Source organism: Canis lupus, chromosome 27 (assembly GCF_011100685.1).
Source record: "Canis lupus familiaris isolate Mischka breed German Shepherd chromosome 27, alternate assembly UU_Cfam_GSD_1.0, whole genome shotgun sequence".
Classification (NCBI taxonomy): Eukaryota; Metazoa; Chordata; class Mammalia; order Carnivora; family Canidae; genus Canis; species Canis lupus.
The window spans coordinates 19,869,334-19,883,198 of record NC_049248.1 but is presented as its reverse complement, the minus strand read 5'-3'; the positions used below and the strand labels follow the sequence as shown (position 1 = coordinate 19,883,198).

General features: G+C 35.9%; 1 protein-coding gene across 6 annotated transcripts in view; it reads left to right on the top strand.

Annotated features, from left to right (window-relative positions):
* Window positions 1-1,443: 1,443 nt before the first annotated feature.
* The window catches only part of SLCO1A2 (solute carrier organic anion transporter family member 1A2), a 118,675-nt gene continuing 106,253 nt past the window's right edge, over window positions 1,444-13,865 (top strand). For 5 of the 6 annotated variants that reach the window (XM_038576978.1, XM_038576976.1, XM_038576980.1 and 2 more), the window contains exon 1: window positions 1,444-1,651. The gene's annotated coding sequence lies outside the window, so the exon portion shown is untranslated. Of the gene's footprint in view, window positions 1,652-2,308; window positions 2,602-13,865 lie in introns of those variants that run through there. The other variant, XM_038576977.1, reaches the window with a different exon arrangement.

The following is a 13,865-nucleotide window of genomic DNA, read 5'->3' as shown; positions in this document are numbered from 1 at the left end:
TTGGCTGGTGAGTCCACTGGAAAAGCTGTTCACTAAAGGTGTATCCCAGTCCCTTCTTTGCAGATAAAAATCCAGCCTGGTCAGTATCATGTCGAAGATCCTGGTTCTGTAAGTTGCCAAATAAAAGTCCCAGGCAGACAGGCATGTGGAGTCAGTAAAGCAGGCTACCCCCTTTTAGTGTGTGTGTGTGTGTGTGTAGTCTGTGTGTGTCTATGTGTGTGTGTGTGATTGGGGCAGGGCTTACAGACAAGATAGAACACAGTCACTCAAAAAGTGAGTTTGTTATTCACTTTAAAAATAAGAATTGAAAAAAATATGTTCAAAGATCCCCATGGCTATCTTAAAACAATTTCTGAATGGTTGGTAGAATAAAGCTTTCTTTTGTTTCTAAACAGCTTCAAACCTAAAAGTACACAGGAAATGAAATTATAAACAGAGTTGGTAGATTGGCCTCAGAAACACATCTCAGTTCTGAAAATATTAAGTCCCATCATAATCCTGCCTCTCTCCCAGCCCCTTAGAGTTTTTAAAATATATTTATTAAATAGGCCTAGTGAGGGGAAGAGATTCCCTCTTAATCTTATTATGTTGACTTGTTTATTGTCTTCCTATTATCAGAACAAAAACATCTATAGAGATCTACACTTCTTACCAACCATGATAGTGTCTGTCATGAATAGGCATTTGGCAAATATTTGTTGAATGAAAGAAAGATAATCTCTGCTGTTATTTGATGTAGGTGCCATAATTACCCTTTAGCATGGGTTAAAAAACTGAAGCTAATGAGCATGTCCAAGACCACAACTCATAGCACTAGAGCTGGTTTAGCCAGTGCTTGTAAGCATCCCATAGCATTTGTAGCATATTAATCTAACCATCCTTTCATCTTTCATCCATTTTACCTGGATATGACCACCTGAACACATGACATAGCCCCTAATCTTTCACTCATCCAATCTGTGTAGCAAGTTACCAATAAAATAATTGGTAAACATTGATTTTCTCCCATCAGTCTACTGTTCAGAAATGGTGGTACCCTATAGAAGTGAACGTTCCTGTCCACAGCAGTGTTCCAAGTTTATTGCTTCCAAGCTTATTCTTATTTTGGCATCATCTTTTCTTAGGTTATCCAGTCACTCAGAAAATTAAACTAATGTTAACCATATTAGCCTTTTGTTTAATAAATGAGAAACCAGTAAGTAATTCCTTGACTTATGAAAGACTTGTTAAGGCACAAAAGAAAAATACTGAAGGCTTTGCAAGTTAAATACTTCTTAATTTACTACTTCCTCACTAACTGATTTTTTCTTTACTCTTTTAACACGATGTTATAGTCAGAGCCACAGACATGTAAGGGTTAACAGTTAAGAAAAAACAGCAAGGGAGGAGTCCCTGGTTCCAAGTGACTAATCTTTTCTATAACCTGTTTTACATAACCTTCAAAGCCAAAGAAACTTTATCAAAGGATTAAAACTTATATAAACAAAGATTCCTTTATTTATAACTGACTCTCTGCAGGACAAGAAGCTCCACTTACATTACACATGTGCAGAGATTTATACATATTGGTTACTCAGTGTGTAATTTAAAAAAATCTGATGATCTTACAGTATAGAAGCAGCAGTGAATGAAGAGGATGGTGAATGATAAGGTAAAGGGAGTTCATTTATTTGGTTTGTTGTGAGTTTCAATTCAGTTATTTTTGCTTTTAAAAATGCAATGAAAATGTATTACTCAGAAATATGACTCCTTGGGTTTTCTAATTACTTTGTCTATAATTTCCTGGTACTGACAAAAATTCTGTGTAATGCTGGACTACGTAATTGTAATAATATTGCTTGTTCACACACACACACACACATGGATATATACTTTGATTTTTTTCAAATACGTAGTTACGAGTGGTTTAGACCATTTGAAATGAGTTAAAGTGATTCCAGATAGTATTTCTTTTCTCTTGCTTTGCCCATGGTCTTTTAGACTGCTCCTTGTTTATTTAATTCCTCCAAACCCATCTTTCTCATTCTGATCAAGCCCCATGTTCCTCTCTTTCTCCCCTGAAATACTATATATGCATACACACACACACACACACACACCATTTATTGCTGTTTTCTTTCAAAGTTCAAAAATAAGAGGAGCACCTTGGTGGCTCAGTTGGTTAAGTATTCAACGCTTGGTTTCAGCTAAAGTCATGATCTTGCAATCATCAGATAAGCCCTGCATGGGCTCCCTTTACCCCTCCCCCACTGCTTGTGCAGGTTTGCTCAGAGGGCTTTATATTTGTCCTCTGCAGTTTGGTGGACACAGGGACTGGTGTCTGACTCATGCTAAAAAGTCTAGAAAGCAAAGCTGTGAGTGAAACCTCCTGCCAGGAGGTGGAAGGAAGCAAGAACTACATTTGAAAAGGAGCAATATCCAGTCAGTGGTGGGTCAACCATCACTAGTTTGGGTCAGTCTTCCACCTGGACTGATTGGATTATATGGAGCAGTGATGAGACCTCAGCAGAGAGGCTCAAAGTGGGTGATGCATGCAAAATTTTGAAGAACTTGTGTGTGACTGTCAGAGGAAGTGCATGTACCCTGCCGAGGACACTGCAGGTTAGTGATCATGAATGAAGGGGGAGCATATCCAAAGACCCATAGAAGGGCCAAGAGAGTCTGTTTTAAATAACTTTCAAGGCCATAGAAAGCAAGGATGACATTTCCTGCCCTGTTAACATCCCTCATATAAGTTTCAACTCTGGAGGACACAGAAACATACTTCTCCAACTGTGAAGGGAGGCCTGAAGTGGGGCTGAGGAAAGAGGCCAGGAGAAGCTGACCCAGAACATAGAGAAACCAGGATCTTTTTCCCAACCATAGAGCTTGGATATGTTGTAGTGGGAGGAAAAAAGCTGCAATTTAAATGAAGTTCAAATACCTTTTTGCAGGACTAATTTAACCAAAGGGCTTTTTTTTTTTTCTTTTGAAATTCAACAGAAAGTAGAGCAACCTGTCTGTGATTCCATTTAATATCAGGAAAAGAACTGGCCCCATAAAGTAAATTTTATAGGAAGTGTAGGGAAAAGAGTAAGGCTTTTTCTCTGATATCAAAAATCCCACTTGTTCAAAGGGTCTGTACTGTGATCTATTTCTGTATGTAAATACTGTTCAGGAACACAAAGGTGAATTATTTCAACTTTAAAGTCTTTTTTCAACAACTTATCCTTTACAATAAACATGGGACTTCTTAGAAATCCACAGGATTTCTTAGGATTATATATTTGCCTTCCTTCAATCCTCCCTTTACTTCAATATACTGTGGCTGATTGTTCTACCTAAGTATTTTCTACACATATATAATGTTTTACCATTTAGTCTGAAGACTTCTTTATGAATCATGGTAATAGATTTAGATTTAAAAGCATGTCATCTATGTCAGGATAGAGGTGGGTTAGGACAGTCAAAGCAAGTGAATCAAATTTGAGCTACTTTATAAAGAGAGATTTTTAAGTAGAATTTATTATTATTATTATTATTGAATTTATTTTTCATAATAATGATGTTAATTTCAATAATTTATATAGTATTTTAAATCTTCAAAATAGCCATTTATTTCTCAAAAGACAAGATATAAATAAGATTACATGTCCTATTGAAATGAGGACAGAAAGTAGAAAATGTCTTAAGAGTTACTTAACACAGGGATGCCTGGCATAGCTTAGTCAGAAGAGCATGGGACTCTTGATTTCAGGATCATGAGTTTGAGCCACATGTTGGGTGTAGAGATTACTTAAAGAAAAAAAAAAGAATTACTTAATATAGCTAGTTAGAGGGAGAACAAGGATAAGATGAAGTTCAAGCTCGTCGACTTTTTAATTATTTTGGCTAGCAATGAGACAGCAGGAATTACCAATTATTGAAGCTTTTGTCAGGTTTTCTCATAGGTATTTTACGTCATTTATCATTTTTCATTACATGCCTGTGGATGTCTAATCTTTTTAGGATCCAGCAAAAAGATTTAGAAATCTCCAATTTGAGTCAATTCTAGAAATCCTGACAAGATCCTTAATCCCTCATGGTCCCTTGGTAGTCCCGAAAAAACAGAGGTATTTGGGCTCCCTGGGCTCGAAAGTTAGAATTAGGGATGCCTGGGTGGCTCAGCGGTTGAGCTGCTGCCTTCAGCTCAGGGTATGATCCTGCGGTCCTGGGATAGAGTCCTGCATCAGGCTTTGCTGCTTCTCCCTCTGCCTGTGTGTGTGTGTGTGTGTGTGTGTGTGTGTGTATCTCATAAATTAAATAAATAAATAAATAAATAAATAAATAAATAAATAAATAAAATCTTTTAAAAAATTTAGAATTAATTCATATGTGGCAGCAGGAGCCTGGGTGTTTCAAATGTCATCTAAATATATGCTGTAAACTGTATTGTGTTGCTAATGCAGGAAAAGCACGAGAGAATGTAGATTGGGTTTGACATTGGTTTGGTTCACTAAGATTTTTGTATTACAAATCAGAAATCTTTCTGGTGGTAATAATCTGTGATTTAATTTACTTTAGGAAAATATAATATGGTGATCCAGTGAAATTGTGTAATTTTATTTGCATTCTCAAATGGAAAAACAGCCACTGAGCTAGGACTATGAAAAACCCACTAGAGGCACCTCATTTTGAAGGCATCCTGGTTTCTTTTCCTATTCATCTTCTTTTATTTGGATGTGATTTTTTTTTCTTCATCTGCTAGTGACACTTATATCATTTGCGGTTTATGCACTCCTATTCTCTATGCTGTGAAATTTGGTGTTAAAATCCATGGTAAATGGGGCTAATTGGTAGTACTACTTAATATTTTAATATCTAAAGTTGATATGAACTACAATGTCAGAAATATACATTTGAGCAGTGAATATGTTTTTGATTTTGCTATATCATCTTTTGCCTTTACCTGAGAGAATAAATTGCTTATATACAGAAGGAAAGGGCAGAAAATAGACTATTCCACATTTCTGTTTCCCATTTGGGACACTGATCATTTGCTAACCCTGTACAAATGGATCTTAACTTATTAATAATCTCATTTGCATCTGGAACTCGTGGATACACTTGAGTATATTTATATAGATTAAATTATTTTAAAATATTTATTTATTTATTTATTTATTTATTTATTTATTTATTTATTTGAGAGAGAGAAAGAACAGGAGCAGGGTGGAGAGGAGCAGAGGGAGAGAGAATTCTCAAGTAGACTCCCTGCTGAGCATGGAACCTGATCTAGAGCTCAATCTCATGACCCTGAGATCATGACCGGAGCTGAAATCAAGAGTCAGATGTTTAACTGGCTGAGTCACCCAGGTGCCCCAAAAGTGGCTAATTAAGTTGTAAATATGCATTCCTAGAACAGGCTGAAAAGAAAGGTGTATAGGTGATAGTTAATACTTAAGCAAAGTTCCCAATATAAACTTATAGTAAAGGGGATCCCTGGGTGGCTCAGTGGTTTAATGCCTGCCTTTGGCCCAGGGCATGATTCTGGAGGCCTGGGATTGAGTCCCACATTGGGCTCTCTGCATGGAGCCTGCTTCTCCCTCTGCCTGTGTCTCTCCCTCTTTCTCTTCCTCTCCCTCTCTCTCTCTCTCTCTCTGTGTCTCTCATGAAAACAAAACAAAACAAAAAAACAAAAACAAAAAAAACTTGTAGTAAAATGTAATTGTATGGTTGAGCTATTTTTAAGATATGTAAACATTATATCCTGATGCTTTCCTGTATTATAGATGGAAAAAAATTTACTTCAGATTACTGGTCACAGTGACCAAGCTCATTTTTGGTGGTAAAGCAACACGGTATCCATTGTAGGTGATTCAGTTCCTAAACTCAAATATACCAAAAGAGCAGCACATACTAGAGATATGTGAGACTTAGGATAGTGAAGAGCCTCAGCACATTATGTCTCAAAATAGACACATTTAAGCTTTCATTAGATTGTTATATAAAGTTATTCAGAATCAAGGTGCAGCCAAATGTGAAAGTAGAGAGGTTGTTTAAATTCTTAATACCTCATGCTCTGGTCAAAGCTGCACCCTAGAACTGAGTTAATAATAATTACAGGAGCACCTAGGTGGTTCAGTCAGTTAATCCTCTAACCTTGACTCAGGTCATTATCTCAGGGTACTAGTATCAAGCCTCATGCCTGGCTCCATGCTCAGTAGGGAGTCTGCTTGAGATTCTCCCCCTCCCCCCTCTCCCTCCCTACCCCTCCCCTCACTCATGCTCACTCTTTCAAATAAATATAGTCTTAAAAAAATAAAAGTTGCTAAATGTAGTATAGCCAAGTATAATTGCATAATAAATGCTTTTCATGCATTATCTCTATCCTTTTATCTCTGCAGAATAGATATTATATTTTGCATATGTAAATGAGGAAATTAAGGCCAAAAGAAATTAAGAAATGTTTATAAAGTTTTGAAAAAGAGCTAGATCCTAACAAAAGTTAGCCTGATTCTAAAACCCATCCTTTGGGACGCCTGGGTGGCTCAGTGGGTGAGCGTCTGCCTTTGGCTCAGGTCATGATCCTGGGGTCCTGGGATCGAGTCCCACATCGGGCTCCCTTCATGGAGCCTGCTTCTCCCTCTGCCTGTGTCTCTGCCTCTCTCTGTGTGTCTCTCATGAATAAATAAATAAAATCTTTTAAAAAATAAAAATAAATAAAATAAAGCCCATCCTTCCCATTACACCAGCAGCCTTACTATAGTAGCTTCCAGTATCCTGTTGATTTTTTGCTCTTCACCATGACAACAGGACATCCTCAAATTCTTTGATTTTACTTTTCTATTATGGAAGTTGAGCACACTTAAACAATATCTCCTGGGTATAGACAGATACTAATTATAAGCTTAAATTCAAGGAAAGCTCCAGAAATTGACTTTGAATGTCAAGATACTCAAAGACTGTAGCTCTGTTTGAGAGTCTTTTTCCAGTTCCATTTCTGTAGGTGGAGGACTCTGAACAAAAGTGTTCCTAAGGATCCAATACTGTCTCAGGAAGCCCGAGGAAGTTTCAGAGAAACAAATGGTTTCCATAGTCCCCTTGTTTTCCCTGTTTTGTCTTGCCGGCCTTCTGTACCCTACTGACCCAGGCTACATTTAGAACTTTATAACCGGGGATCCTTGGGTGGCTTGGTGGTTTTTTTTGTTGTTGTTGTTGTTTTGTTTTTGTTTTTTTAATGATAGTCACAGAGAGAGAGAGAGAGAGGCAGAGACATAGGCAGAGGGAGAAGCAGGCTCCATGCACCGGGAGCCCGACGTGGGACTCGATCCCGGGTCTCCAGGATCGCGCCCTGGGCCAAAGGCAGGCGCCAAACCGCTGCGCCACCCAGGGATCCCCGGTTTGGTGGTTTAGCGCCTGCCTTCAGCCAGGGCATGATACTAGAGTCGCAGGATCAAGTCCCGTATCCGGTTCCCTGCATGGAGCCTGCTTCTCGCACTGCCTGTGTCTCTGCCTCTCTTTCCATGTGTCTCTTATGAATGAATTAAGTTAAATTAAATTAATTAAATTAAATTAAATTAAATTAAATTAAATTTAAAAAAATCTTTGTAACCAGGGTAGAACTGGTGCTTTCAACAATGATCATGCCTAACTGTGTGCAACAAATGGTTACAAATGAAGGTAGGCCCCAAAGCCTGATCTGAGAAACTATAAGGTAACCAGGACCTTTTATGTCTTTTCCCCCTGCCCTTCTCCTTTCTCTTCCTTGCAGCTGGAGTCCTACCCCCACCCACCCACCTCTTTTCTTGTCTTCAGGTACCTATTCCATTCTCCAAGGGTTTGTTCTTAGGTAGCTGTTAACATACTTCAACCAGGGTATTAGTTGATAGTAAAGATTTCCCCATCAAGAATGAATTGTCTTTTACTGAAGGACTTTTGAACTAAAAACACTTAAAAGGAAAATTATAGATTTCAAATCATAGAAAGTTATGGGGGTTAATTTGGATTGGAGTTTTGTTCAAGCAAGACTTGTTGGCTTATTCAGATCACTCATATTTCTGGAAGTGGAGGCATATATTTAATAAAATAAAGTCAATTATTGTAAACAATTTTATCACAACTATATGTGTGTAGGGCCACAGGATCCTAGCCTTCAGGTGAGTTCACACTAAGTATTTCAGCATGTCAGTTACATAGGCCCCATGTTTACATGTTTAAAGGATAATTAAAAGGAAGATGAAAAGATTTTTTTTAAGTCTACAGTTTTTTGATAAAATTACTTTTCTTACATGTTACAGTTACATGTTTAAAGGATAATTAAAAGGAAGATGAAAATATTTTTTTAAGTCTACAGTTTTTTGATAAAATTACTTTTCTTTTTTATAATGCTTATCCTTGATTTCAGTTTTAAAAGTATTAAATTTATTAATATATAGTTTGTTATATATGTAGTAATATTTCTGGCCACTTAAATTCCATCCTTTAAAAATTTTAGAATTTGCTCTTATTCTTCTAATCTATTTCCAACCCAGGTAAACTCAACCAGATTTGCTTTTTCTACAATATCTATGATTTCCTTGTAAGGATTTGTGTGCCACTTCTTACTGATCATGACCTTGGTTCTACCTAACTAAAGGAATGTTTTTTACAGCAAAGAGGGTGGACTTTTAGAACCTACATCTTTTATGGCTTTGTAAAATTTTGTAATTCTAGACATGCTGTGCAGGACAAGTGCCTTTGCATCATTGGTTATTGGAGCAGGAAAAGTGTCTTGTGATACAAATCCTATTTAGGATTTGAGTAGATTATTGTCTTTATTCTATTTCCCTTTTGTCTCCTTGAACACTTCTCCTTATTGTTTTGAGCCCACTTTTGTTACCTACCTTTATCTTTTTTCTCTCTCCCTCCCCTTTTTTCTTTTTAAATCTTTTTTGTTTGCTATCAATAACAAAAGCACCTACTTTAATACCATATTGTTCCTTTCTTTGTGTATAGTTACCATGGCTATAATAGCTATCATTCACTGATTGAACACCCAAGATGGGTGAGGTACCTTGCATATTTTATTCCTACTTTTTAATAAAACCCTACAATTATTATCACCTGTTTACAAAAGGTGTAAATTTTCATATTCTATCAAATTTATCACACATATCATAAATTTATATTATTTTTGCTCATTCATTTGTTCATTTTTCAGAGTATGTTTGTTTAAACAATATATATTGAGTGCCTGCTATATTTGAGTAATGGGCTTAAATACTATTGGGATTACAGAGATGACTCATACTTCCTTGCTCTCAGGTAGTTTACAGGCTACATGAAGCAATAACACTTGTGCATATATAACCGAAGTACAAGATAGAAACTATGAACATGATCACAATGTTATCAAAATTCCGACTAGTAAAGTATTATCAAATACCAAAGTGAGCTGAATAAAAATTTATTGAGTGATTGAGTAAATGTTTGAATAAACTGATATTAGAAGAGTAATACAAATAAGAGCTATGTAAATCCAGAGAAGAGCTAAAAGAATCATGAGAGATTCCCTGGAAAATGTGGTATTTGAGAAGAACCTGGAGGTAGATTCCTAGAGGATGAAGGGAGAATACTGCAAGATAAGCAAATCATATGACCACAGTTGTGGAGCATAATGTGTGAAGTACATTGAAGTTAACATACAAGAGAAGTGCTATAGCAATGCAGATAAAAATGAGTTCTGAACTCTCATGGAAAAGACTTGAATGGAATAATTCCAAAACGAGGGCCCATTCACTCAGCTGAGTTTTTGTTAAACCACAAGAGAAAATTTTCTTAGTTGTATACAGAACAAAGAAATAAAAGTCTCAATAGAAAACTCAATATGAAAATGCAAGTTGAATTTGGTGAAGGATGGGAATCAAGATAAGTTACAAGGAATCTTTCAGTATGAGAAATATTCAATAAGTATATTCAATTTTTCAAACTTTCAGTTGAAACTATTAAAGAACAAAAAAAAAAACAAGGCAAAACTATCTCATACTGAGTAAAGATTGTTATTCTCAACATCAAACAAGTTGTTCATATTTTGAGAAGATATTTTTGTCCCATTATTCTTTTGCCTGACCTGTTTATCCAGTTCCAAGACAAGCTAATTTGGCAGGGTTCTACATAAAATAAACCACAGGACATAGTGGAAGTAGAATAAAAATATTTTTCTTTGAACATGATGTAGAGAAATTGTCTGGACTTTGATAAACCTGAGTTCCACTATTGGAATGATTATATTAACTGTGTGATCTTGGACAAGTTTTCTTTTAAAGATATAATCCCTGTATTTTGAAATATGCAATTGTTTTAAGACAGTAAGGAAATCCCTATCATTATTCTCTACTTTTGCAGAATGAAATTTTTATGTCAGCTCATTGTTTTGCTCCTTAGTTCTTATCAGTAAATGGTTTAAAATACCAGCCTCATAGAGTTTTGTGAAAATCAGCAATAACATATACATAAAATGTACATATGTATATAAAGTGTATGTAGACAGTACTTTAAAAATAGAGTCTTTTTTCTCCTAATTCCGTCTGGTCAGAATTTTGGTTTCTTCAAAATTTTTGTGATTTAGTCTATTAAGCTATGAAAGGAAAATGAAAGATTTTACAAATTAAGAAATTAGGGAAAATTGAGGTTGGGGGAAGCAGTATACCATAGTGGCTAAGGGCACAGCTCTTGAACCTGTAACCCCCCAAACTAGGATGCAAATTCCATGCAGATAGAGGTTCTGTCTGTCTGGATTATTGATGCATCCCATGCACTTTGAAGAGTGCCTGGAATATAATAGGTGCTCAGCAAACATGAGGAATGGTGAATATTTAGGGTAATATCTTGGCTCTGCCATGGGAGTTGTATTATACTTGGTACAAACTGAAGCAGAAGAAAGTGAAATGACCCTCAAGGTCAAACAGCCTCAGTTTTTTCATTTGCAAAAGAGGGATAAAAATTATACTTTTTATTGGACATTATTGACATATATTATTTCAGATGTACACTATAATGATGAATATATGTATATACTGAAAATGATAACCACAATATGTCTAGTTGATAGCTATCACCCACACTTGGTCACGAATGTTTTTTCCTATGATAAGAACTTTTAGGGGATCCCTGGGTGGCTCAGCAGTTTGGCGCCTGCCTTCCGCCCAGGGCATAATCCTGGAGTCCCAGGATCAAATCCCACATTAGGCTCCCTTCATGGAGCCTGCTTCTCCCTCTGCCTGTGTCTCTGCCTCTCTCTCTGTGTGTGTCTCTCAAGAATAAATAAAATCTTTAAAAAACAAACAAAAAGAACTTTTAAGATCTACTCTCTTAGCACCTTTCAAACATACAAAACAGTATTCTTAACTATAGTCACCATATGGTACAAAAAATCTCCAGAAGTTATCTACTTTACAACTGGAAATAACAGTATTTATTTAATAGGATTTATGAGGATTAAATCAGATAATACACCTGAATAAACTTAAAATAGTATCTGGTACATACTGAGCATGCCATAAATGGAGCTCTAAATTGGAAGACAACGAGTGCTTAGCAATTAATGGGTACCAATTAAATTGTACTGAGCACAAGCTGAGATGGATAAACAGATATGCATATTCAGATATAGAATAGAGTAAAAGCATGTTATATGCTTCCTCAAGCACCATCCTTAGCTCTACAGTGGGCAGGTACCTCCCCCTTTCAAAGTGTAGCCCAATTCATTCTGCTGTGGAAAGCTTGCTTTTGTGGGAAATGCTTTATTATTTTTTAAAGATTTTATTTATTTATTCATGATAGACACACACACAGAGGCAGAGACACAGGCAAAGGGAGAAGCAGGCTCCATGCAGGGACCCTGATGTGGGACTCGATCCCGGGACTCCAGGATCACACCCTGGGCATGAAGGCAGGCGCTAAACCACTGAGCCACCCAGGGATCCAAAGAAATGCTTTAGAGGGAGAGAGGAGAATTCTTCTCCAAAGGGAAAGGGAGACAACCAGCATTTATTGTAGGACAGATTTATAGTCAAAATCTTAACTATTTTCATCAATGACTTTTCATCTTCATAGTCAATCTCTGAATTAATTATTATTCTTTTCACGTCACATATGAAGAGAGGTTCAGAGTAACTTAATCATGATCACCCAAGTCTAAATGACTCTAGTCTGGATAGCTTTCCTATTGTAAGGTACACAGGAGGACATACATTGATCAGCTCTCCCTTAGTCATTCCAAAGAGTGTTGCTCTGGAACAAATGTAAATCTCCCATCTTCATCTCCATGGTGACCAGAAGCAAAATGGTAGTTCCCTCCTCTGAGAAAGACAAGGCCTTCCTATGCCCTGTGGTAAGAGGAATGTGTATTCTTAACTTTTCTGAGACCTACACAAAAGACCTACATTTTCATGTCAATAATGATACATCAAAATTCAGATATCTGGTCTATACTCTAGTTTATTTTTTCACTTCATAAGCATTTCTACACTATCATTGTGAAGAAATATCAAGTCCAAAATCACCAGGGATGCTACTGATATTTCCTATGTAACTAAGAAAAAGTGAAGAATTTGACAGCAATTTTTAAAAAATCTGCCATTACTTACCCAACATAGGTGTATTTCTCACCATTTGTAGATGACCAAGAGACCTTGGAAACATCATGGACTTTTCCACTGGAACTTGTTACTCAGTGATTTCTTTAGCAATAGAAACGTGATACTGTATTATATAGCTTTCTTTCCTAGGTATATAAGCCCATTTAAATAATTATCACATAAACAGTATTTTGCAGATGTCCAAAAGCATAAATTGGCTTTTTCCCAAAACTGTACTATGGAGTTTTAATACTAGATTTGCCTTTTTAGATTATTTCAATTACTTTAACTAAAGAGAATACCTGATCCCACCCATCACAAAAAGCTTGTGATCTACCTTGTGATCTGTAAAGCATGTATTTGTATTCTTATTGTTACAGGATCTTCTTATGGAATCCTAACTGAAAGTGTTTAGGTATTAGAGCATGGCAGTCACTATGCAGAAAAGGTCTCTGAATCCCCAGAAGAAAAATATTAGCTGTAATAGAAGTAACTGCCATGGTATGATTTAGTTTTTATTTTTTTTATTTTTTATTTTTTTTATTTAGTTTTTAATCATTGAGAGTTGCCCTAATCCCCGACAATATAAAGTGTGATGGTTAATACCCTTAAGTATATTAATTATAGGCCAAATGAATGATATAGCTATTTTACTAATTTATGTGTTGACTCATCCACAAAAACTTGGCTGTTAATATGTAAAGTTTTAGTTTCTGTTTGGCTTCTAAATTGATAAATCTTAGCACAAATATTTAATCCATTTCTCCCTGATTGACTAAATTATCAAGGAATGTCTGAGCATCAGGGATGGATTTCCAATATGCTTAGTGTCTTAATTTCTTCTGTTGGAAATGCTATAAGACTATGACTCACTGTGTTCCTTGGTATCTCATTATGCACTCTCAATAAATGTTTCAAAGTAGAAACGTTTCAGCTACAATAAATATTTTCCAAATAACATAGGTTAAAGAGACAAATGAATAGAAATGACCAATCTACACTATGTTCTGACAAAAGTAATAAAAAATTAAATAATTTTCAAAGTTTAAGCAATAGGCCAAAATTTAAATTTTATGAAATCTGTTTATAAATTCAATGTATAGCCTAAATGAATAGTAATGGGAAAGGTAAAGATGCTAGCATATTTCATCATTTTTCAAATGAAAGGGCATTTTTCTTACAAAGAGTTGTGAAATATGACTATTTGCTTCTGTCTCACTCCACTAGGAAGCCCATTTACTCTGGAAGTTACTTAATCCCACTTAATATGGAAATTTAGGATTGTAT